This window comes from Anoplolepis gracilipes, chromosome 1 (genome assembly GCF_047496725.1).
Source record: "Anoplolepis gracilipes chromosome 1, ASM4749672v1, whole genome shotgun sequence".
NCBI lineage: Eukaryota > Metazoa > Arthropoda > Insecta > Hymenoptera > Formicidae > Anoplolepis > Anoplolepis gracilipes.
Window position 1 is genome coordinate 12,612,973 of NC_132970.1, and position 24,409 is coordinate 12,637,381.

General features: G+C 35.4%; 2 protein-coding genes across 8 annotated transcripts in view; one reads left to right on the plus strand and one right to left on the minus strand.

Annotated features, from left to right (window-relative positions):
• Positions 1–24,409, plus strand: part of Ten-m (teneurin transmembrane protein Ten-m) — a 575,864-nt gene that overhangs the window by 247,224 nt on the left and 304,231 nt on the right. The window lies entirely within an intron of this gene.
• The window catches only part of LOC140667039 (uncharacterized), a 168,514-nt gene that overhangs the window by 69,788 nt on the left and 74,317 nt on the right, over positions 1–24,409 (minus strand). The gene's annotated exons all lie outside the window — the stretch shown is intronic.

Consider the following 24,409-nt stretch of genomic DNA (forward strand, 5'->3'; position numbering starts at 1 on the left):
CGCTATCTCTTATTCCTCTGTAGAGCGAAGATACTCGTTATCCTTCAGAAGATGTCGAAGCTCGTTAAGTTCTCATCGAACTCGTGAAGTATCTGTCCATGAAATCGTAAGGATAATATCGTACATCTACCTTCTCTCTCCTTTTTCCCTAGTTAAATAATCTCTCGAGCTTAGCGACGCAACAAATAGAAAAAGTCATTACCTGTCGAAATCGAGGACGCGTCTTCTTGTAACTTCGCGTTTAACGAGCAATAAGATTTAAAAAAAAATTGGTCCACTAATCGCAAACGACGTGAGCCCGTCGAACACTATTATCCTGAATTGATTTTATCGAACGTCCACCTATCGGATACTTCAAATCGGTATCAAATTTCTTCCAAAAGAACTCTTCTCAGTCGTATAGAATCGACTCGTTGCGATTGACTTATCGCCACTTTGAAGTTGAAACGAAGGAGTAAAGGGAATGTACAATGTTTCTGAACCATCATCACACCCTCCTTTTATCCGTGGATTCTTTGACCAATTTAAATCCGACTTTTTCCAAGTGAAAATTCGATTGGACAAAATTTCTTCAATCTTTTTCAATATAAACGTTTATAACTAAATCTCAGTTAAAAGTTTTGTTTAAATTTTATTAAACTTTGTTACGAAATTTGAATCTCAGACTGAAAATAAATGGCAGACGTTCAACGACGACTAGATGAACGTGTAATCATTATTTTATATATTTTTTCAATCCTAAACTCCTATTGATCGCTATTGCACTTCAATACAGATATCATAAGGCGGATATGCAATTCGAGTTGCCCTGAGTTAGGAAACCACCACGACAAGGTGGCAGAGGATACAGACATTAAGGGTGAGGATGAGGTTATTTCACGAAGATCGTCGGAGATGCCCGAGAACTGAACGTTGCGCGCGGCGCCCCTTCAGGATCAATACGGCAACCCCGGTTGTAATACCGCGTTGCCTGCCGCGAGCAACGGTGGTATAACTTTTTAACGGACTTTCCTTTAGGAATTTCTCGTCCACCTCGGAATATTCTCAAGGATTTCATCTCCTCGCATATCAAGAGAATCAATATCTTCACTTATAATGCTTCTAATAACCGGCAAAAAAATTTCCGCTATCGAAGCTGATCTATAACCTGGAATAAATCAACATAAATCATAAATCATCTCTGATATCTTTAATTGCGCGAAAGGCACAACAAAAGAAATTTATTCATTCTTTTTAAAAGAATAATTTAACGAAAAACTTTTTTTTTTTAGATTTAAAATGACTTTTCTTACAGGAAAATTATATATATATATATATATATATATATATACACGATTGAATTATAAATTATTTCAATTTCATAGGAAAACGTACAAGATATACGTATATATGTCTTTCTCGTCAATTTAAATACGACATTAAAAAAGCCAATATCGAACGATATTGTCGTAACACGACTGATCAATTCTCGAGTCAGCCGCGAATCAGAAATTTAAATCAGCACCGACATTTTTGCATACCTACGGTACAGAACGGACGTGAGTTCGAGAATTTTTCAATGTTCCATCAAGTCATCCTAGACTTAAAGGAGCCTCTATCGCATCGCGATGCTCTCCCAACGGATTGAAAAGAATTGTAATTACGACCGTGATCGATAACGTCGTCGCGGCAGGCACTTACTCGTTAGCGCAGATATAGGGAAGACATAGTGGCCATTCCATGTCTGCTTGGCCAACTTGCGTCGTTCTGATAACAAAAGGATAGCGAGGTAATTGCAGAGCTCAAGGGCCGTTCGGCCGATTATTTTCCTTCTTTGCCTCTAATACGGTAATCTCTCTGTGTCCTTTCCTATCTCGTCCTCACGTTTGGAGATGTAATGAAAATTTTTTTGTGCCTCAATATCTATAACGTGTAATAAAATCTAATATTTTTATTCACATACTTTTTTTCGCGAAAAATAGAGAGATAAATTCCATAGGCTGAAAGATAAACATATACGCATTCGCACATACGTGCGACCGCCTTTCACGTGGTTTGCGGAGGAATCGTGTCTTTGATATTGAGATGCAGGGTTTCAATAAAAGAACAAATAATTTCCATGTTATTGAGCCATAAAAAGGTGGAAGGGAATTTTTTAATAACAGTGCTCGGGGATGAGGCGATCGCAGAATGAAGACTGGTATGCCGCGAAGACACTGCCTAAGGAATCTCTGACCCACTTCGCGATTCTGAGCCAATATTTTTCTATTCTCTTGAAAATTCCTCAGAATGCACAAAAGATTTCTGTAAAAGCCATGAATATTCTCACTACAAGGTATGAAATACGCAAGTCAGGAAGGCGAATAATATGCGTATGCTCATTTTAAATGGTTTAGCTTTTTTTAATAAAATATCATTATATATAATCCCATTTCATATTTCAATTTTTAAAAACACACACAATATGACAATACTGTGTATTAAGTATTAAAGCCATTATGAATATTGTCAGTTTTTATTAATTCTTTGTTAAAAAGATATTATATAAATTTGTTATAAAAAGTAATAAGATAAAAAAAGTTTTTACAAGAAAGATAAAAAAAGTATAACTTTCCATCACCAATTATAAAAAAAAAAAAATAACTTTAATAGTGATAAAAAATTATAAAGAAAAGTATTTTTATTCTTTTATCTAATAATTTACAATTTTCTATATTAATAATATTATATATTTATATGTATTAATGAATAACTTTAAATTCAGAATTGAAACTCGATTATTGGTATATTAATGACAGATACGATAGATACATATTGTTTTGACCAGTCATGGCAAATCTAATTTCGATTTGGACGTTAACTGACATGAGAATATACCTTACATGCGAATGGAAACAACTAACAACCATTTGTATCTATTAACAAATTCTTTTAACACTAATTATAAACAATGGAGAATACATTCGATATATTCGATAAAGAATAAATCGAATGGTAAACTTCTATTTATCAAAACTACGAAAGAAAAGAATTAAACACCAGTATTGTGTGATAAACGCAATCCCTGTAATTTATTATGCAGAGAAAGGAAAATCTTTCCGTAAAATTTTGCAAAATTATTAAATATATGAAGAAAGTATACGATAATTTTATTAAAAAATGCAAATAAGAGAATTATATTGACTTTAAAATTTAACATGTCGTTCATAAGTACAATTCAAGAAACAAACAAAAGTTATAAAAAAAATGTCGAAAAATTCACGAAGCTCTTAATAATTATTATCAAAACTTATTCAAGAATTTCATTTTTTTTTTTTTTTTTTAAGAAATCCACATCTCAGCAGTCAAAGAATATGAATATAACGATAAACATATTGCTCAAAAAACCTATACATGAATGAAGTAAATAAAAAAAAAATTAAATTTTACGCAAAAGTACATTTTAAAAGAGGAAAAATGATGAAAAAATGTGATTTGAAAGCAAGTTTAATATTTTCGACTCAAACGGGAAAGGTATAATCTAGCGAAAAAACAAATAAGAAATTAAAATTAAAAAATTTGAAATCAAATGTAAAATGCGATGCAAAAACCATGATAACATGGAATGCAGTCCTTTCATGTGTAACGTCAGTGAATTAATTTTTATTTTATTCAGGATATCATATGGTGAAAATTATTATTTGATAATTTTAAAAAATAATTTGTTGGAAAGTGCTCTTTTTGATATTGACACACATTTATAATACCAGCATTCTTTACAATCGATTTGTAATTAATATTTTGTAAGAAATTATTTTCAATTAATTTAAATTTCAATCTCTAATTCAATTTATAACAAAATATATACGTTTTTTCCTCAAGATAAATATAATAATATAAAGATATAAAAATAATACAAAAACTCAAGACAAGTTTACATTTTATTAAAACAATGACTCGAAATGTCTTGTTTAAGAATATTTACTATTTATATAACTAAAGTGTTGCACCATAATTTCTCGATTTTAATTCTAAAAAAAATCTGGAAACCTAGAACATATATTATTTGTATAATTATATTTATTTCTTGAAAAAAAGTGTATGCTATTTTGATATGTGAAAACTAGAACTCGTAAAACTTTAATACATTTAAAAAAAAATTAGAAATTTTATTAAAATAAGAATAAAGATCCACTAAATAGTTAATCAAAGTTATTTCAAATATGCTTCAACGTTTGACATATTATTTAAGTAAAATGGTTACCCAACAAAAAAATATTAGAAACTAACTTTAGTTTAAAATATATATATATATATAAAATTAATATATGTATTTTCAAAATATCTTATAATTTTTGTAATACCATAATTACATATTATTTCATTTAAAACATATACCTGTTATATAATACTTTTATTACAATTATAAAAAACGTCCTTTCAATATTTTTTCTCTAAATATATATATATATATATCAATATTTTAAGATGCATAAACTATTGGTACCTTGCTACTGAAATAATTCACATTTTCCTTTTACTTTTTAATAATCTTTATAAATCAGATGTAAAAAAATGTTGGTATTATAGATATAATATAGATATACGTAAATATCAAAAGAGACCGATTCCAACGTAATATTCGAAGTCGTTCATTTATTCACTCTACATGGTAGGAAGAAGGGTGAAACGAGTGACAAGTGGTAGGGAAAAGACAAAAGAGTGAGGATATACCGACCGATGTAGCCCTGCAGATGGCTCCATTAACGGATTCGCGGATAATCTACGAAAATATTGCGCCCGGCAACGGAAGTACCGTGCTTCCGTGCAGGAAATACGGAAAATTCGGGTCGAGAGGGCCCTTCTGCCGTCGTTCGTTCGCAATTTTTTTCCCCTTCCATTCGCGGGGAGAGAGGAAACGGGTGGAAAAAAGCGGAATGGAAGTGGAAAAATAGGGAATGGGTCCACTTTCCTCGCGGATGAGAACTCGCATCTAACCCACTCTCTTTTATTCACCATGCCATCACCGTTTCGCTACCATCTCCTTTCACCAAAAGCCTCGCTGTATTGCAATCTCGTTGTATAGCTCCCTCTCACTCGACCAGATTTTTGAATCTGCACATCCGACGAATTGCTGCAGACTTATGAATCTATGATGGATTTTTCTGATATTCAGAGAAAAGAGATATTTAAAAAATAATTAAAAGCTTCTCCAAGTAAGAATATTAAATGTAAAAATTATTAAATTTTTTACTACCTTTACTAAATATATATCATTGACTCTTCATCATAATTTTATTATAAGAAGGCATAAGTATTATATAATAAAGATAATAAAGAGAAAGGACATGAGGCTGCAGTGAAAAAAGCCGAGGGTGGAAGAACTTGTCGAAAAGGCAAGCGACGTAAAAAAGCGAGGGAAGAAATAAAGCGAAGGAAAGAGAGGTTCACGGGGAGGAAACGGGTGATCTGAGGAAGAGAGGAGGGGTCGGCGCTCTGTGCTGAGGATAAGAATTTGCATAAACCGCCCATTAAGTCGCGGGTGGTTTATTGAAAGCAGCGGTGGCGTTTGTAGGTGTGAGTCGAGATGGCTCTGGAAGGAAGATCGCTTAAAGGAAAGTAATAACGTTTGTTGGGCGAGCGAGAGACGGTGGCTCGCCCCTCACCCCGATCGTCCCTTCCCCGTCATCCGGCTGTTCTGCCGCCGACTGTGGCGGTGAGGAGGTTCGACGACGAGGGCTGAGAACCCGGCTCCGGATACGAGGCGTTATTAGTTCCGTATTCGAAGGTCTTTGCCGGAGCGCGCGAAGCCAGTCAAGGTCTTCTTCCTTTATCGCGCGCACCGACCCCCGTCACATCGGTAGCTCAGGCATCAGACACGATGCAATTAACGCCCCGTAGTGTCGGGGGAGGGGAGAGGGGGGGGAGGACTTACATTTAAGAAGTGTTGCGCCAAAATTTCCGGTTAATCCTCGTTTACACGAACATAAAATGTTTCGTCGAGATATTTATTCAGCACACATAATATAAAATAATTTGTGAAATTTTAACTTCAACTTTGCAGGATACCTTGATAAATAAATAATGCAATGATGTCGAATTGCATTCGTTTAATAAAATGAATGATATGAATTATTTACAATTTAAAATGTTTATTTTCTTTAACACTTCTAATAAAATACTTCTATATAATCACTCTTAAAATATCATTTTATCTGTTTGATATAAAAGTCCGAATTCTATAAAGCTTTGCTTTTGTGTGCATTACGTATGTCTTGGTAGAGGCAACATTATAATTATTATACAGTTGTTTGATGAAAACCAGGAAAAAATAAAAATCCGCGAAAGAACGGGAAGAACTATGACATAAAAGGAGGAGAAAACAATTTATGTTAATTAACGGTAGCTTTGGCTCTAGTTCCGTCAAACAAAAATAATGTGTGCGTGATGGCCTTCGTTAAAAAACGCTCGACATCCTTCGTTATAATTTCAGGACTAACGTCGCACAGTGCGCCTGTTCTTTGATCATTCCACGGCAAAGCGCTCATTATATATATCTTTTAAAATCGCGCGTCGAAACTGTGCAATTTAACAAATATAACCAGAGCGCGCAAAGAACGAAGTGTTTTACTGTGAACGAGAATATAAGAAAAATAATTTTACGACATAATAAAGTATACATTAAATAACTATATATAACTATGAAATTTTACATCAGTCATTGTTTGAACAATTTCTGAGTAACAATCTGCAATTTTGAATCAAAAGTACTGCAAAAGACATTCTCGAAATCAGAGCAGGTATCATTCGACTAACTAAACAAAAATCAAATTTGCTAGAAACTAGTGTTCAAATAAACGTTTTTACAAAACTTTCTTTGTTCGACGAAGGAATTGAAACTTCCGATAAAAAATATTGGTTTATCCCGGTAGATCCAAAGAAATGAATTATCCACTCAAGACATTTCGTGAAAAATATTTTATTTTATATATAAAGTGTCTTATTTACTTTTTTTATATAAAAATATAAAATAGAAGTAGTAACTTATGATTTTTTTAAATTATTCAAGCTGCAAGTTATACATATATAAAAATTTGTGGAATCAATATAATATTTTATTTTCGCGAACCAAAAACAGAATTATGAATCAAACTAATGGAACTTAAAAAATTGTTTGATAAGAAAAGAGAGTGAATATAAAAAAATAATTTCAAAATATTTGAATATATAATAATTTTAAGATATTCGAAAGTTTATGAAAAATGTTTAAAATAGTGAACATAAAAAGATTCAATGTTCAGAAACATTTTTATCTCTATATATCTATAATTTATTTTCAATTAAGAGGGATTATTATGTGATAAATTCAAAAAATGCCCGTAAAAATTACTCTTGAGCGACATGGAATAGTACTCGTCAAGAAATTTCAATCGCATTTGCTGAAGCGGATAAACATTACTTTCAAAACTGTCGAAATTTCTTATTAATAAATGAAAAAAGGACAACGGGAAGAGATAAAGAGAGAAAAAAAGAGAGAGAGAAAATTCTAAGATAAAAGGCCGATGGAGATTCAGAAGGGAAAGCGATTCACAAAGTAAAACGCATGAGTTACTTCGACAGAATGTTGACGCACATGGAAAATATCGAGAGAAACATGCGCAAATGAAACATACGCGAAGAAAAAAAGAGAATGTGAGATCGATGAAACGATTGAAAAGGGGAGAAAAAGAGAAAAAAAGAAAAAGAAAGAAGGAAAAAGAAGGAAAAAGGGCCAGTCTCCGACTGGACTGGTCGAATCGCGAGAAAAGAAACGTGCGAAAAGAAGAATCTCGTCTACGTCGGAACTGGTAAATTTAGATGCGAGACGAAGAAAGGAGTCGGAGGATCCCGACGACGGGATGAAATGCATCAGGCATGCGGCTCAGGCTTCGTTAGGCCACCCTTGTGTCTTTCTTTCTCAGTTCTTCGCCGTGCATACAGCTCTTACTTCTATCGCCTTTGGCAATTTCCCAGAAGAACTCTTTGAGTAAGGAAAAGAGAAAAGGTACGCCTCTTTCTGCACATATCGCCGTATATATATTAGTATGAACAGTATGTGTAATATATAGCTATCTATTGAGTATCCATAGCCTCCAGTAGATATATTAAACTCTGATGAAATAAAATCAGCTATTCTGATAATTTTAATATATAGAAATTGAAATATTAAATATTAAATATTGCATCAAAACTAAAGTAATTGAAAAAATTCGTCAGAAATATTGGAGAGATTAAATAATATTGTACTATATTTAAAGATCAAATAGACATAAGAATATATTTATAAGCGCAGTTATGTTAATACTTTATTTTAAGAGATAAATTCAAGAACATGTTAATTGATTATATATCCCTTTTTAACCTGTTAAAGAATTATAATTAATAGAAAGAAAAAATAGCAAAGAGCTATTGTAAAAAAATAGCGACAAAAAAATTTCATCAAAGAATTAAAGAGCTTATAGACAAATATCATGCATGCATCGTGTGACTGTGTTATGAATTACCTGATACATACTGCGTACGTCAGCTGTTAGGACAAACGAGTTCGAGCTGGCTCGTGGCTCGCCGAGTATTTGCCTCGAGGCGCGGATATGGCTAACGCTCGACGAATTTAGTTTTGGGGAGAATTTATGTTTTCGCCATTGGCGCGAAATGGCTCGCACCAACGCGCTATTCGCGCACAAGTTTCTCGCGAGTAAGTGCGAAACGTAAAGGGGGAGGCAGAGGGATGAATCGCGGAGAGCCCGGGGAAAAGTTGCGAATTTCACGAAAACCAGCTCTCCCTCTGTATGTGTGTATGCGGGTATGTGTGAGCACGCGAGGAATTAATGGTGATACTTTTTACAATCCTTCCTTCTCATTGTGAGAGCCAGCATTATTTTACACAACGCGCTCTGCAAAGTACGTATGAATTATTTTATAATGTCGCACTCATAAGCAACATAATTTCGTAAAAAATATATGTAATGTCTTATATAGCTGATTGAACGTGTCTTATTAACTAATTATTTTTTAACGCAAAAGATTATTTTAATAATTAAATAATTTTGTTTTAATTAATTAAAACAAAATTATCAGTAAGAAAGTAGAGAACAAGGTAAGCTAATATATATATATATATTATATATATTAGATTTTCTCAGTGTTATTTTATATTTAATTATCTCTCTCATTTCTTTTTTATTAGAATTTTTACAAAATCTTATTCTTTCTCTTTAAGTCTTAGTTTAGATACCCTCCGAGATCGCAGAGTAAAATTAGCGTTAAGGAAATAAGAAATTTTTCCATTCTTTTTTCCTCTCAGCTACGGCTCTCATTTAGTCATCTGATTCATATCAGCCATATTGTCTTAAACAGCTGAGATGATTACCAGAAATTCTATGTTTCTTTTCTTCTTGGTTTTATCATAATTATGTCATTTAGCGTATTTCATTAATATATTTTTAATCTTAACTGTAAGATGTGCGTCGTGAATCACGAAAGTAATATTCAATTATATTAAATTTGTGATAAAACCATCATTTATGCTCGAAAGATAATATGAACTAGCGAAAGAAAAAGATCGCAAAATCTCATATAACTCCAACCTCAAGAAAATTTCATCCGAGTTAAAACGATGAGAATTGGCAGCTGTGATACGTATATAAACACTTATATAACTCTATTGCCTTCTACATTATCTGTACCGCGAATTTTATTCCGTTTAACTATCAAGGTAATTATGACATAAATTTTGAATACGGACAATTATTTTACGCCAGTAGTAATGCTTCAAGGATTTGCTGCCGACGATGCTTTCCTGATTCTCGCGAAAGGGATTTTCAGGATGGCGTTGGATAGAGAGGACGCAAAAGAGAGAAAGAGAGAAAGTAGAGGGTGGCAATTTCCAGTTATAACGGCTAATCCGTATTTCATCGCCTAAACGGCGCTCGTTCGTCTTCGTTCCTCTGCGGTTGAGAGAGCCGGGATGGAAGTCGGAGTCGAGTCGCAGTAAAATATAATTGGGTTTCGAGGATTATCCCGCGGGCGAGATAGATCTCCGTGCGACTGGTTCCACTGGGCGGGTATTCCCTTTACCCCCGCGGATCCTCGGCAAGCTCATCACCCGTGGGAGTGCGGCTCATTTAATTCCTAAATAGGTTGATTGCGCGTTATACTAATCTTGATTAATTATATCTCGTTTGATTCACTAGATCTGTTCTGGGAATACCGATCATAGTCTTAAATCAATCATTATAGATTACAAAATCAAATTGGCGAAATAATATACTAATATTATAATCGTTGCTATCATATTAATCTTATCTTCTGTAAAATTATTGAAATTGATTGTAAAGAAAAGCACAATTTCTGTATTTACGAGGCATTGAAGAAATTAATGAATGTAACTACCATGTACGCGATCCATACTACATAACAGAATAAATTGATTTTTGTTTAAAAAAATTTGATGTATCTCTCTTTTGCATCTCATTTCAATACATTGCAGTGCATTGTAATCGCGCTCCTTCTTCTCGCTACTCACGTACGCACTTCTTCTACATATCCTTTGCCACATTTACAATTCATTTTTACAATATACAGTGTTTATTACATCGAGTATATTTGCTAATTTAATTAAATTCCCGTTTAATTAATTTTTATTTAATTAAATTTGTTATTATTACCAAAGAATATGACTCTAATGTATTCTGACGGGCTGTCTTCATCAATTAGAATTATCTTTGTAATATTCAATAATTAATGCTACGTGGATATATGATCCAAGATAATTTAGTTGTTTAATAGTCTTTTCTCGTATAATAACGATTTTCACAATTGTGTGCGCGTTTGATAATCAATAAAATCGATAAACATTTAATGGCACGGGCAACGTTATCGAACAACTTTCGGCATTAACAAGAAGGGATCGAGAGTTAGAGTTCCAGCGTTCCTGGTATTAGCCGTAGTTAATGAAGAAGGGCAGCAACGCAGCGACAGGAAGCACTCTGATGAATGGAACCAATTTACCGAGTTGGCGTCTAGTCTATTTTACTTCTTCCTAAGCCACGGACCTATTGATCTCCCGTTTCTCTCTTATCGTTATCGTACTACATTGGCGCACCGGCATTCTCTCAACGATCTAGTTAACGTCGTGTACCAAACGTTCTTTATCATTCTCAGCATGTGTTTCGTTCCTTTATGACAAAATAAATTTATAAATTGTCGCGTTTTCTTTTTTCTTTTTTTTTTTTTTTTTTTAAACCCGTAAGTCGGTGAGGAAGACGGAATGGAACGAGAATAAACGAGACATAAAGAGCCAGCGAGTCAACCAGCCGCGAGAAAGAAGCCGAAGGGGAAGCACGGGTATGGTTTTAAGGAGCCGCGGAGATAAGGATAAGCAGATGAAAGAAATGGCTTCTCGCTCGTCCGCCTCTCGCTATAGTCCTCTGCGAGACGAGGAAATTTTCTCTCGCGGAAAAGGAAGAGAGCGGCGCTTCTCTTTCCGCATTCGCGACAAAGAGAACGTCGGACCATGAGACCGAGAGATATCGTATACTCAGCGACATGGGAAAGCCGACGCGACGACGAGAGAAAGGAGGCATCTGCGTGTGAAAAGCGTGGGCGAAGCTGTCGCTGATAACGCGGGACACGCGCCGGATTTCCGGTCTTATCCGGTCGACGATTGACCGCGCTGATAAAACCACCCCTTACCTCACGACGCTCGCGTTCGCGTTCGCAAGGCAATCGAGACGCAGAAGAAGCGAAAGACAAGAAAGACGACAACGGAATGGCGTTAATTAATCTGCCACGGTGCGGCGTTTGTCGGTCCCCGCTGAATTATACAGCAAGATCGATCGTGGTATCGTGATACAGCAATACGTAATACGAAAATAAATAAGTAATGTAATATGTATTTGGAATCTACAGTTGATAATCATTCTAAATCTATTTGCAAATATTCGCTAGAGTTGATGAATTATTTCTTATGTTTAATTGTCAATATCAATGAACATAAATACTCTTTATAACTTTAATCGTATACATGTAATACTATCAAGAAATTTTCTTCTATAAATAATAGAAATATATTTTCGAAAAACGTAAAGTAGGTACGAGACTTTTTCATGAGGCAGCCGGCGACGCTTTTCCTCGCGAGAAGAGAGAGACACAGGAAAATATACAAATGTAATCCGTCTATCAACACCGCAGCTGCCTCCAATCTCGTCAGCGTGATGGCAGGCCCGACGGAACTCATTCTAACAGCGAAACCACGTCGCTTAATCGCATTTCGTAATTTTCTCCGTCCTGTTGCGACTCGCGTCGGCGAAAATTCTACGCGCCGATCTCAAAGCGTTCGTTTAAACGAAAATATTACTTAATTAGTCGCACAGCAATTATGCACGTATTTATGTAATGCGTACTCTCCCTTAAATTGTTTTATCAGCGTATATGTATCCACCGTTGCGGTCTGTCAATTTCATTAAAAATTTAGCGCCTCGGTAACACGTCATATTGCAGCGGTTTTTCCACAAGCATTACGGACGTTATCAGGTATATCTACATTTATTTAAAGCACATTCGAAAAGGGTACGTTTTGTCTACGTAGGATGACCGGAATTTACCGTCATCGTGTCAGACAGCCGCTCCGACGAACGCAATTAAACGCAGTAATTTACAAGGACGAGAGGTGGGGGACGAGGGAGAAAAGCCCGTAGAGCACGGTTTGTGTGCGCGGAGTGTGTCCAGACCGTATCCATCACAGCGGTTATCCACGCGCAGAAAGGGTTTGTTAGGGGCGAGATAAGAAAACGCGTACATGGGCTTCGCGGGGTGACCGGAGGTGGTATGCAAATGTGGGGTCACCCGGTATATATTCCGCCGGCCGACGTGTACACGCACGCACGCACACTGGCCGTGGGGAGAGGAGATGAGAGAGGGGCAGAGGAGGGGGGAGGGGGGAGGGGAGAGGAGTCCACGCGTACCCTCCGCGGAGTCTTTGTTATTGTAATGCCCCGCGAAGATATCGCATTCCACGCTCGCTTTAAAGTAAAATCAACCTACGGACGTCCCACGCGAGACGAGCTGCAACTTTATATAAAGCTAACGCACACGTACAGATGTGTGCGCGCGCGCGCGAACGTTTCTCTCACCTGCTCGCGTTCACCTGCGCGTGTTAACATACGTCGAAATCGGTCGACGCCGGGGGTCCTCTTGGTGCTGGGATCACGCTCGGTACTCGAGAATCGAATCGAATGGAGAGGGACGTGAAGCCCTTGGATGCACGGAAGACTGATCCGCTTGAGAGTTCGAAGGAATCGTTTACAATTCGAACTGAAAATGGCGATGGGATCTGAATGTCACAGAGAGATGTGCGTGCTTGACCGAAAGATCTAGATGCGCATACACAATCGGAGTGAATTGTCGTCGGAGTCGAAGGATATGTAAAGAGGAACTGGATGGGTCAGCTATGTCAAAAGTTAATAAATCTAATACATATCGAGATTCATGAATTTGACATTGCGCAGAGCTCTTCTATTAGCCTTTCAAAATATAAAATTAATAATTAATTTGCGAGTTAAAGATTTGTCTCATAGAATATAATTTAATTTCAAAATCGTAAATATTATCTTATATCAAAGTAATTGCTTCTAGCACCAAGTTTACAGTGACAACAAAAAATTCATAAAAATAAAAAATTTAATTCTCCTTAAACAGGCAATCTCTACTTTAACTCGCAAATTAATTATTAATTTCAACTTTTCAAAGGCTAAAAATATGTATGTTTTGCACAATATCTTTATGAATCTTAAAATATATATTAGATAAATTAACTTTTGACATATAGCTAATTTGTCCAGTCTCTTCTTAAGATAGAAATAGCCTGAGATGAGTATTCTTTAACTGAAAATGTCATTGACACTTGTGACATTTTTCATTTTGAAATAAAACTTCGAAGAGTATTAAAAATATCAGTGTGTCATTAAAAGATATGATATGTCAAGGATCTGAAATGTGTTCTAAGAACATCGATCTAAGAACACGAAAATATGACTTTACAGCAAATGTAGTCCATCGATTTTATGTCAAAAACCATTTATTCGATGTAGCCTCACGTAGACGTCTCTCTTCGAGGGCAAATTTGTCCACTGCACTTTCCGTTGAGTGGAAAGCTATGTCCGTAATCGCTATATCTTGCATTACCGAAGAATGATTGCTGCCGGTTAGAGCAAGAATATCTCTGAGAAAATTTTTTAAAAGTATAAAAGACTATAAATAATATCGTATTAGAAAAATAGAAAGAAAGAAAGATCAAATGACATATACCTATTTACCATTAAATGCAATGAAATTGGTTAAATTAATACAATAGTATCAAAAATCATAATCAATTATTTCTAGAAATTTCTCTATAGAATTTTTTCAAACAACATCACGTATATAAAGTTTATTAAAGAACATCCACTTTTATCGTTTATAATTATACGCCAAAAATAATTCGTAAATTTTACCGATTTACAAATCGAATTTTCTTAAGAAATAAACATCAATAATCATTTAAACTTCAAATGTATATATTATGTTATTTATATGCTTTCTTCTCTGTCTTTTTTTATTTTCTCTCTCTCTTTCTCTCTTTTTGATAACATTGCTAATGTAGTGCAGCACAAGCTCCCTTTTGCTGTTTCTCTTCCCTTCCATTTTAACGCGAACAGCGCATAGACAGCATCGAGAAAGTTTCGCGAACTGCGTGCTGCCGACTGTTCGAAAGTTAAACGAACGACTCCAATTATGCAGCCGGTGCTGCAACGAGCCCCGCTCTTCCAGCGGGAGCTGTTTATTTTACAAATTTATTATTGGCGTTACAACGAATTACTGAATTCCCTCTTTCGCTCCCTCGCTATTTCTCGTTCTAACCGCCATCTCCCCGTACTCCCCCTGCAGTACCTGCTATTTTATTTCTTTCTCTGCTTTCTAAATGATGCTTCTTCGTTCATGTATCTTCATTCTTGTCTCGCCAATGTTTCAAAATCACAAGTAAGAAATTTCAAGTAGGAATTAAATCTGACAGAAGAATTATATAAAAATTTTTATTTTACTTTTTTGTTAATTTTTGACATATCGAGTTCTTTGAAAGAGATAAAAAAGACGCATATATTAAAATTCCACTTAACGTATCTTTGCTCTGTTGACTCTTTGATTATTTACGATTATTTTAATAAAACTGATATGCAAAATGTCTCAATCGATTGGATGACTAATTCAATCATCTCCTAATTTCCGATGTGGAAAGAACAAACAAAACACGTCGTATAACCGACATAATTGCGCACACTTGGAGAGAAACGATATTTTGACGAAAGCATAAAAGCCGCGCGTTTTTGTATGTCGAAAACCCCGACACGACGCGGAGAAAAGAGGCAATCGGGAGAATCACTCACCGACGGGCTGGCCGGCCGTTGATGCTGGAGCGCGCGTCAATTTTCTGCTCGCCCGGCTGCCATAACTCGCCGTAAAAAATTGGCAAGTGAAAAAAAAAGGAAAAGAGAGAACGGGCGCGCGCGTATCCTGTCACGAGTTAATGAGAAGCTACCGATCGTCACGTCGCCTGATGTGCCGAGGCTATGAATAATTAAACGCTCGCTCCGGGTATCGGAGCGTAATCTTTAAACGTAGGCTTGACCGTAAAAAGAATTATTAAAGGGCGATATTTGGGAATTATAAGGGAATTATTAAATTTCTCTCTTGTTCGGTTAGGCTCGCAATGCCCCGTATTAAACGCACACTGTCAGGGTAAACGCGGTTCAAACTCGCGATCATTTGTACCTGTGTTACAAAAATTTTTCCATCTATCAAATGTGTCGATGCTGGTACGCGCGTGTCGCGGCGGATTGTTGTTTTGATAAAGTAATTCGATTTCGGGCGATAATTAAATTCTCAACGACGCGACGACCTTGTAGGTTGCACGTTGCAGCTGTACGTTGCAGAAATAACGAAAGAGACAATTGCAAATCGTAAACCTTGGAATAGGATTATTTTTTATAACAAATGCTACAAAACTTTGCGAAATTATATTATAATGTATAACTGGTAAAAAATGATTTCTGGTGAAATAATAAGTCGAAAATGTAGATTAAAACTTTTTCAAACGAGATTTTTTTTTAAGAAAGATAAATATTTAGATGTTTAAGTCTAAATAAATTATCATGCTCTCGTGTTACTTATTAGATTCATTAAAATTCAATTTCGATACCGATTGTCAACATATTACATTGTGATAAAAAAAAATAAAAATTTTTACACATATATAATTTTCTCTCCTTTTTTTAATAATTTAAAATATTTCACATTGTTTTCGAATTGTTTCGAAACAATGTATCTTTTTATTTATACAGTGTGTTCCAAGATTTAACTGACAAACTGAGAGCATATTCTACAAGTGAAAATAAGCAAAAAATGTTATATGAAATTTGGTTAAAAATGCTTTACAAAGTTATATAATATTAAAACTGAACATGAAATAGGTAAAAACGGATTTTACAAGATAGAGTATATTTCAATTCTCATAATAGTCATGTATGGACCTATAATAATTCACGTTCTACCAAAAGAAATTTTCGATGTGATATTTAAATAGATATACTCAATGACCTACTCATTGGTCCGTACTTCTTATCTGATCGATTGAATGGAATACTTTTTCAAATATTTTTATCAAATGATTTACCAATTTTAATGGAAAAATATGCCACTGCGTTACTAAATCCTTCCATTAATATTTTGCGCAATGGAAAATTCGTTGTTACCTATTTCATGTTCCATTTCAATGTTTGTTTAACTTGCAATAACTTTGTAATAAAGCATTTCTAATCAAACTTCATATAACATTTTTTTATTTCCTAGAATAGTAAAATATGCTTCCGCAGTTTGTCTATTAAATCCTGGGATACTCTGTGTATCAATAAGCCACTATATCGAACGACATATATAAGATTGTTATAAATTATTCGAGTTTAAAAAACAAATATATTGTATAAATGTTCTAATTTTTAAAACCACTTTTTTCCAAATCTCTTTTCTTCGCATCTTTGCATAAAATATTATTATTTTACATTTTAGTTTTATTACTGCATGAAAAATAATTCCTTTCTCCAATAGTATCATGATATTGGACGCATCCTGTAACTATTAATATAATATGGCCTATTATAATATAGTAACGAATTATATTGCATTAATTTATAAAATAGTAGTATAATGCTGAATAAAATGATGTATTTATTATACATATATAGAGCCAAATCGCATCCAATGAAAATGTGGAAACGGTAGTTTGCAACGGTAGTTGGCAGTTGTCAAATTATTGGCAAGCGATTAAAGCAGTGTAAAGTCTGCGCGTACTTGTACCGCGACGAATAATTTAAGCGTGTGATTGCCGGGCAGGCAAATAATACCCGTACGATAAACAACGGACCCGCCAACGCAAGTTAATCGCTCCATTGTCCGATTGTGTCGACGTGCGTGAGCGAATTCCGTCGCTCTCTCGTATGGTAACGCGCCACGCGCTCTAACATGGACAAAACGACTTGGTTATATCATTGCTTTTCCATGAACAAAACGCCGCGCATAACCGCGCGCGCTCGTTTCTGTTCGCGTTTTCGTGCATTAAACCGCGAATAAATATGTCCCATAGGATGAACTCGCGTACATCGTCGCTATCGTACGCTGCTTGATGATGTCGAGCGTAGTTCCGCAACGTGAATTGTCAGACCGTAAGGGCATATATCGAGGAAATTAATAGAACTTCCGGTTGCACATACACATGCAATATATATGATATTTCAATATTAACATTCTAGAAATATGGTAGCTTTCTAAAAATTTCATTTATCATTGCATAATTCAATAAAATGTGAAACATAAATCGTTAAATATAATTCTGCCTTATATCAAAATGATCCTGGCAAGTGAATAAAAGTGAATAAAACCTTCATATAAGCATGGAAATACTGTATTATTCATTCTGTTTTTTATTGTTTAAAATATTACTCCGGATTATTACATTAACTCAATATTATCTCTTATATTCTGTAAATAATATTTCATAATTCTGTCAAATATGAATATGTTAGTCAGCAGTTATATCGATGAATATGTGTTGAACTCAACTGGCGACTATGCGACATTTTGGTACTTTGACCTCCGGAATAATCTAATTTTCTTCAACTCCCTGTATACCGTCTACAAAGCGCGCCAGCTGTCGAATCATTATCGTATATCCACCCAGCTTTATCGTAACCTTCTGATCTAAATTGCACGGTACTCATTGCGCATCGGGCAGCTGTTATCGACGAGAGAATCGATCTCCCAGATCGGTCGCAGCGCGCCAAGTTTCAATCGTCCGGATTCGGTCGCGTAATCCGATAAGGAAAGCCGATGGAAGTTAGTGCTTTTCGGGAAAATCTCATCTGACGGGCCGACGCGCGATCTCATTCTAGGGCAGGATTATCACGCCCTACCGCACTAACCGATGGGGATCCGTAGGTCTTGCTGCAACACGATGGGGGGTAAATAAGAGGGGTCCCGGCGAAGGCGGCATACTAGTATAGGTATGACACGATACGAGGAAGCTATTGCAAGAAGCGAAAAGTCAATCAACCGCTCCCGCCGTTGTTTGTACGCGGCTCAACACTAATTCCTGTTTGTACGTCTGATTAAACGCCCGCATAGGGGATTTTTCCTTGCCTTATAATCGGCAACGTGGATCAGCGCAAATACATTTCGGTGTTAAAAAAATTCTCCAACAAAAAAATCTCTCGTAATCGAGCCTTAGAAAACTGCAAGAGAGAGAAAAAGTATGCGAATAAAACAAATAGCCGACTATTTCGATGATCGTCAACAATCATCGTTGCACAAAGGAAGATGGCATAAAAGAACGCAAGACTAGCGTTATTTCTTGGAAATGTGTGTGTGTGCGTGTGTGCCGCTGTACCAATAATACTTTCATCAAGATATAAACCCTCCAGGCGGGAGAAAGTGCCAAGGCCCACAGGACGAAGAGGAGGACTACTACCAACCCCGGTTAGCCGGGATACATATCTACTCCTGGGGAGCCGTTAGCTTGAAGATGGCTCCCACGGGAAACCAACTCTCAGACTCATCGTGGCAAGTAACGACCGCATTCCCTCTCTTATTCCACTCGATTCGGGTCGGTTCGTCTATCCTCGTGCAGGGTTTCTTCGACCTTTAACAGCTCGCTTCAGTTTCGCGCATTCTTCTTCGAACATATTCGCCGTTTCCCCGAGGAAAAAGTTTTCGGCCGTGGAAGCACCAGACAAGAATTTACATCGCTAGAGAGTTTCCACTGAATTAGATTGATAAGAATATACAAATGTGTAAAAACTGCTTTGATTCTTTATACCAAAAAAATCTAATTCATTTATGTGTAAGTGAAAAAAAACAATATCAGTTTTCCGAATAGTTATATATATAATTTAATTTATACAATATTTTATACATATATATTATTTATCTTTATTTAAATTTTATCATTTTATTCAATAAAAATGCTAAAAAATGAAATTATAATAGAAGTGATATATATATATATATATATATATATATATTTTATATATAATTATTATCCATTTTACATTCTATCGTGTATCTATTTTGTCCAAAAGAGCGATATATATATATATATATATATATATCTCGCTCTTTTGGACAAAATACAATAGATACACGATAGAATGTAAAATGGATAATAATTGACATAATGTTGGGCAATTAATGTCATAATTCTCAATGTGACAAAATTGTTTTAATTAGTACTTCTTATTGTTTAATGAGAAAAGTTTGCGATAAAATTCATTATTCATAGGATGTAACGCATGCACGCAAACGCATAATAGCAGTGAGAAGGGACAGAAATGACAAGCGACAAGAGCGGTGCAACAAGAACACGATACTAATTTGTCTAACACGATGAGCAACAATGTTTCGGTTCTTCGGTACATATAATATATGTACGAATACTATATGTGGTCGATGCCGCATGTCATCTACGCTCGACACAATGAACACGATTTTCTTGCTCTCTGAGTCCGAGACAATGGTCTTAACATTGTAAAGGGCGGACTTGACTTGCTAAGGAAGTTCTCGTTGGCCGATCTCAACGCTATTGTGTGAGCGCAGAATCCTAAATTTGTGTTGCATATAAAAGAAATATATCTTTCATATTATAATATCCCACATATATGCCGGATCTTTTCAAATTATGGAATTTTTAAAAATATTTGGAATCAATTTTTCCTATCGATGATTTTGTGAGATTATTAATGTTACAATTTCTTAACGCGCGTTCAAAAATCGATATAATATAATATTTAAATTTTTGCATTAGAAAATTAAATTAATTAAAAAATAATATTTTATTGTACATTTGCACATTAGAGTTTTAATTATAAAAGGATAAACAGTACAAATAAGAATAACGGATACTGGCAAATTAATTACTGATTCATATGCTCATAATACGCGTAATGGGAATAAAATATGAAAAAATGTGTAAATGGGGGACTTCACTTTAATAAATAAATTTCATAAAAAGTTTTATTTGCATAATAATTTTGTACATGTATATTGAGACAGAACTCAGTAAATCGTTATTAAAACTTTTATATATTATAAAATGTACACAGCTTGATGCAATGTTTTTGTTGCGTACTAGATATGATTCAACATCATATAATAATGCAGTTAGCATTCTGTTTTTATTACTTACGAATACTTCTTTTTTCGTAAAACATGTAATGCACGATAAATTGTAAAAAACGATAAAAACATTTCTTTGACAAATGTGATGTTAATACGTCAGTATAATTCTTTCGTGATTGAAATAAAATAATTAGTGATGCCATTATTAGCAATACCATTATATTTGTGTGAGATCCTTTGTTAAATATTAATATTGATAACATTTAATTTATGTGCAATGATAAGAGAACGCGTTACGTAAGCTCGTGTGTCAACAATTATTATCGAAAATTGAATACAGATAACAATAAAAGTTTAATATATCGATTTGCATATTATCAGAAAGAATAATGAAAATCTTTACGCATTGCATTTTTTCAATTACAATATCAATGTAAAATTTATACCTACTTGTATACGAAAATGATCATATCGGTTAAGATTGTTTCGGCTTTTCCTAAGTAAAAAGCACTGATAAAATTATCGTTAAACTACCTTAAGCAAACTATCGTTCTAATGACATAGTCTCGTGCCTCGTGGTGTTATCGACGGTTAATTGAATGACCTGTCGACGAAATGGAGTAAAGAACGTAGGAAGCCTACCAGAGATACGTTAGTGGAGCACAGAACCCTGGTGACAGCGGATTACTGCACAGCTTGGAGAAAGTAATTTCGCGAGATAGGCGCTTCGTGAAGCACACAGGCGTAGAGCACGATATTAAAGCGGCAATGCGCGGAATATGGTAATGTTCGGAGGTAGCATGGGGAAGGGGAGAAAGTGGAATAACGGAGGGAAATAACGAAACGACGTAGACGCGACGTAGCTGGACATCGGGCAGCGGTGAAATCCGTCCGAACAAAGGAAACGTCGAGAGCTACGCACATTTATTCCGTTCAATTTCATCGCCCGCGAGTCGGTTCGCGCAAACGGCGACGCTAATGGCAGTTCCATTCTCGAGATTTTCGAATTTCTCGCAAAGCCCGGTTTCGCTCCGACTCGCCCAGGAGTTTCAGATTTTCCGGCACTTCGAGATTCGTTTCTCTCTCTCTCTCTCTCTCTCTCTCTCTCTCTCTCTCTCTCTCTCTCTCTCTCTCTCTCTCTCTCTCTCTCTCTCTCTTTTTCTCTCTTCTTCTCTTCGACTAAAGCCCAGCAGGAGTATATTGGAGAACCGTGGAAATGGGACAGCGCTGAAAACTCCGTCAAAGTATTAAAATCGTATCGCACTCATTTTACACGGCGCGAGTACATTGATCGCATTCACCGCACGTATTACTTTCGTCACCGCAGCTATGTAACGTTGCGTAACGTTACACAATTACAAGATGTAAACATTGTACCAAAAATTTTTCTCTACGATATTTAAAATGCAGAATGTAAATTAATATCTTCGAGTTGATATTTTGCGAAACAATTTACCTGGTGCGAGGTAAACTCGCGTAAGCAAAATGCTGGGATGATGTACAAATGCGTCGAAATGAAGATGGCAGCCGGACAGATCTTCGGAATGCGAGCTTATCCGATCGAAATGTAACGCGGCACGGGATGTAGAGCCATTTAAATCGATTTCTCATATTTCCGGCCCTCTTCCACCTCGCCTTCTCTATCGCGCAAGAATCCACCAAGTACGCGAGGGCCAAGGTAATTCGATGTGATGCCGCCGGAGTGGCTTTTGGCATCGAGAGCGAGGAAGAAGAGCAAGCGGAGCAAGGAGAAAGAGAAGACGAGTTAACAGAGAGAAACGTCGGAGAAAGGGACAAGAAGACCTATATAGAGTGAGGGCGAAGGAGAGGACGTAACTCAGACTGTACTTGGACTATCTGCACGGTGGATCTGGCATCTCGAAGAGCAACGCCCACTCACACTTCGCTGCGGGCGCGCCGCGGTCTCCTCTGTATGTGTACGTGTGTGTATGTGCGTGTGTATATATATATATATATATGTATTGTATACGTATTGTATATGTATATGCTCGCCTCGTACATACATACATACATATATCACGCGTGAACGCGAAAGCGTACGCGTGTTACAGCCATTCCTTCGCTCGCTCGTACAGGCAGGTAGGTCGGGTACACTGGCGCGCGCACACACGTCGGGGGTGGATCGCGTACAATTACCCATTGTCTGATACAGAAATTTATGTGAGGATACCCAGGGCCACGTAACTAACGGACGGTCAGCTTCGAAAGAGAGGGATTTAGAGAGAGGGAAAGAGATATCTACTAAATCCAAAGGCTTGCCGCAGCATGCGCCTTAGACTGTGCAGATAACCGACGAATAGGATACAGGAGGGACGAGGGACGTGCTTTGTGAACCGGAACCCGCGTATCTACCTACGTACGTAATCTTATATTTCGACGCGCGAGTGTGGGTAGAGAATTCGTACGTGTTTCGCGTATACGCGTCGAGAGCTGACGGGGACGGCCGGGTGTCTCTTTTTTTTTTTTCTCTTCTAAGCTGATTCTCGTGAATACGAAAAAGAAAGTTCGCCGTCATTCCCCATTTTCGCGAATCGCAATTCAACGGGGAGGTTATTCCTAAGCCGTATACCGATCGCTTCATCATTTTCGTAGATTGAAATTGAGCCCGGTTTGTTGAATCGCACTACAAGCTAACTTAAGCGTTTGTATAATCGATAAAAAGAAAAGATATGATACGCACACACACACACACACACAAAATCTTGTATTTCTCTCTCTAGAAAATATTTGAAAAAAAAAATGTATAAGTGTGTAAATAATACACATAAAAAAAGAAGTGTATATATGAAGTGTGTAAATTATATACACCAAAGAGATATTTAATAATACAATATAATTAGAATTATTAACTGAAATAATAATATATATTTAATAAAACAATATATTAAAATTATTAATTAAAATAATAATTTAAAAGGAAATTATAAATTCATGTTAAAGTAATATTTGTAAAATTTTTTTTCAAATTTGCATTAATCTTTCATAAATATTATTTTTTTTGCATTATTTTAAATATTGCTAGTCTATAAATGTTATATATTAAGACAAGAGAAGAAAATGTAACTAAAAAGTAAATAAAACTAATACAAAATTATTTCAAAGGTAATCGTATTATTCACTTAATGCTATTTAAAATTCACAGAAATAATTTAAAATAATAGAAATAACTAAAAATAACAGAAATGATTAAAAATTTAATAAATTAGAAACGAAAAGAAAATAGATTTAACGACAAGATACATATGTAAATCGTAAGAATAAATAAATAAAATGAATACAAATTTATAAAAATAATATTATCAAATATTTTTAAATACTAAGAAAAGTAAACATATTTTTTCAACTGACAACCTTGAAAAACTCAAACGAGAAATACATAAAACATTTTTATTCATAAAATTAATTAAATATTTCAAATAAAATTTTAACTTACATATAAATAAATTATTATTTCTCATTAATCATTAATATAATTTAGCAAGAGAAATATAGTTTATATGCCTACATATTTTACATTTATTTTGTATTTTAAATAGGTACTATTTTTTGTCCATCTCTGCAAAGTATTCATTATTTGAGCTACGTTGTATCAACAAAAAGAAAAATATCCAAAAAATATTTAGCTAATCCTGATTGTAAACCATTCGAAAACACACGCACGCCCTTTTACAATGTATCTACATATCATTTG